This window comes from Pteronotus mesoamericanus, unplaced genomic scaffold (genome assembly GCF_021234165.1).
Source record: "Pteronotus mesoamericanus isolate MK-2021 breed Mesoamerican mustached bat unplaced genomic scaffold, CSHL_Meso_final contig_169, whole genome shotgun sequence".
Classification (NCBI taxonomy): Eukaryota; Metazoa; Chordata; class Mammalia; order Chiroptera; family Mormoopidae; genus Pteronotus; species Pteronotus mesoamericanus.
Genome location: NW_026555068.1, coordinates 17,182,315 through 17,185,085, shown reverse-complemented (window position 1 = coordinate 17,185,085; position 2,771 = coordinate 17,182,315). Strand labels below are relative to the sequence as shown.

Genomic DNA, 2,771 nt, shown 5'->3' with positions numbered 1-2,771 from the left:
GAATACAGGTATCTCTTCAACATAGCGATTTCAATTTCTTTGGATATTCACCCTGAAGTAGGAGTGCTGGATTATATGGTAGTTCTGTTTTTAATTTTTTGGGGGAAACTCCATACTGTTTTCCATAGCGGCTGTACTAATTTATATGCTCATCAAGACTGCACAGGGGTCCCTTTTTCAGAAATGGAAAATAACCACTTTTTTGTCCTCTATATCTATATTTTCTCTTAGAGTTTTCATCCTTGTTCTATTTCAGTGCCTTTTAGTAGTTCCACAGATATTTATTGAGAGTTTCTATTCAGTTGTGTAGCAGAAGGACCAAATTTGGGCCTATGCCACACGGGAACACCACGGCCCAGAAAAGCACAGCGCTCCAACTGGGACAGAGGGTGCTGCAAGTGCTCTCTCCGCTCCTTGTGCCCGCCTCCAGGTCCAGAAGACCCCCAGCCACAACTGCAGCCCTCCTTCACGGTGGCGTCCAGAGTCCAGCCCATGCGTGGCTGGCTCAGAGACACGCGTTCTTCTACTCCGTTTTTAAAATACGTCCTCTCTAAGCTGACTAGGGATTCTTTGGAGGTCTGGCAGTTGATGATGGTGGTGATCATATGGTGAACGTAGCGGTGCGGGTACCACTGGTTTCTCCTTTGTTCCTCTTTATGCAGCTGAGCTTCATCTTTTTATCTACTTAACAAAGAATTCATTTGCTGCAGACATAAAACTAGTACCTTGATTTTCAAATCATCACTTATCTGAGCAGCTACTTGAAGATTCGGGTCGAACACCTGGAAGATGGTGGTCGGGAGTATTGTCAGGTAGTACCTATCCTGGTGGGCTTCAGGTTCAGTCTCTCTTATCCCATCTTTGCCTGTTTCTAGAGCTTTCCACAACCATGCAGTGCTGTTTTGATGTGAGAGCAGACACATACATGTCCAGCAGCTCAGAGATCATGTTTGGACAAAGCAAAGCCCCAGGGCACTGACATTCATTTCCGGGGCCAGTTCCACATTTCCCAGAATCTCTGCGCTGGGGTTGGTGTTTAAGACCCAAGTCAACAGGCTCCCAATCTCATTTGTTCCAGTGCAGACTCCTGCATCCACATGGTCATGGCCTGGTGGTACATGCTTGAGATTCCTGAAAATCTCATCGTGGGGAAGAAAATGTGGAAGCATCAGGTTTTTGGGCAACAATGAGGTCATCTACTTCCTTATGATTTCTAGGTGGCAAATGAGCCACGTTTTGACGGACTCCCTGGTGTCCGCCTGCGTGCCCTTGATTTTGGTATTTATGGTTCTGTCCAAGATGGCAAGCATCTTCTCCTTCCAGTTCATGGGCCTCCCCAGGGGAGCAAAGCTGGTTTGCTTTTCTCCATCAAGTAAGCACCTGTTGATATTTTCTTTCCTTTCAATGATCCTGACAACTGACACCAGCAAGGTGGGGTCACAGTAGAGGGTGAGCTGCAACCTCTGCAGCAGCATCCACAGCTGCTTGGCCAGCTCATCAGGGAGCCCCTGTGTGCTCCCCAAGCAGCTGTGGGTGAGGGTCACGGCACGAGTGTCCCAACTGTCGCAGCGCTGCTCACACATCAGCCCGTCCTGGGAGCACTCCAGGTCCGTCAGCTGCAGGAGCGCCCCTTGCTCAGGTCCTGGGTTTCCCTAAAATCTTGGGCACTGAGAAAATGTTCCTGAGGTTCTCCGTGGTGACAGTGAGCTGGCTGTGCCACACCAGGGCATCCTTCACGTCCTGTGGCTCTCAATAGTGTTGATGCTCTGTCTCCAGTCCTTGCTTGTCATTGGCCAGGGGCCACTGAATGTCCTTCATGTCATCCATGTGGTGAAGCTTGCCCAGCCTCACCCCATCTAACTGCTACTGGATAGCTACTTTCAAATTAATTAATTAATTTAATATCTTGGATTAAATCTGAGATGTTTCTCCTTCTATAATGCTGCTTTTTTTTTCCTATGAAATTCTAAATTTTCACTTTTTTTTTTGCCTTATTTGGCCATTATTTAACTTTGTTTTCCTAGTAATAGCAATAGCAGGCTATGTATTTTACTTCTTTAACTTCGCACAATAAATATCCAGGCCTAATGTTGGATTTTGTTAACATATCAATCCAAGCTGGTAGTTATCACAAGCACAGTGAGAAACTTTATTTTGCATCTTCTCACCATCCATAAGGATGTTAATAAAATTCTTTTCTGGCAGGTTTTGCAGAACAAATTGTTGATGAAAGGCAACATTACCAGCTCTGTAATCCAGCAGCTCAAAAGGGCATCCTAAACAAAAGGACTTTATTTCAGTACAGTTTGTTCTCTGTATTCAGTGATGTTTCGTTGGCAGGATCAGCTCTCCATTTCTCATTCTTCACTCAGCCTCTATTCTAGGTTTTTGTGGGGGGGCGGCGGGGGCAGGGGTGTGGTGTGGAGATGATAGTGTAACGTCTGCTTCCTTCTCAGTACCACTGACCATTGGTCTTCCTTTCACTGTATGCGGCTGTATGTTCCTCTGAGCACTGTAGCTGTCAAAAAGGGTTGTGAAATGTTCTCTCTTGTTCCATATTCATCCTGCCCTACCAGGATTCATATTTTAAATTTGACTTGTCCCAAGAATTAATTTATTGGATCTTTCAGGCATCAGGTGACACTTCTTAAAGATTTTGGTATGGGAAAGCCATCCTGCTTTTGCATTCAGTGCTGTTGCAATTTCTTCTTGACTTTATTTTTCTTTAATTGTTTCAATAGGGATTTGAGAACAGCAGTGGTTGGATCCCT

General features: G+C 45.4%; 1 pseudogene; it reads right to left on the bottom strand.

Annotated features, from left to right (window-relative positions):
* Positions 1 to 281: 281 nt before the first annotated feature.
* LOC129064724 (exocyst complex component 3-like) lies at positions 282 to 1,884 on the bottom strand (annotated as a pseudogene).
* Between the last annotated feature and the right edge of the window lie 887 nt (positions 1,885 to 2,771).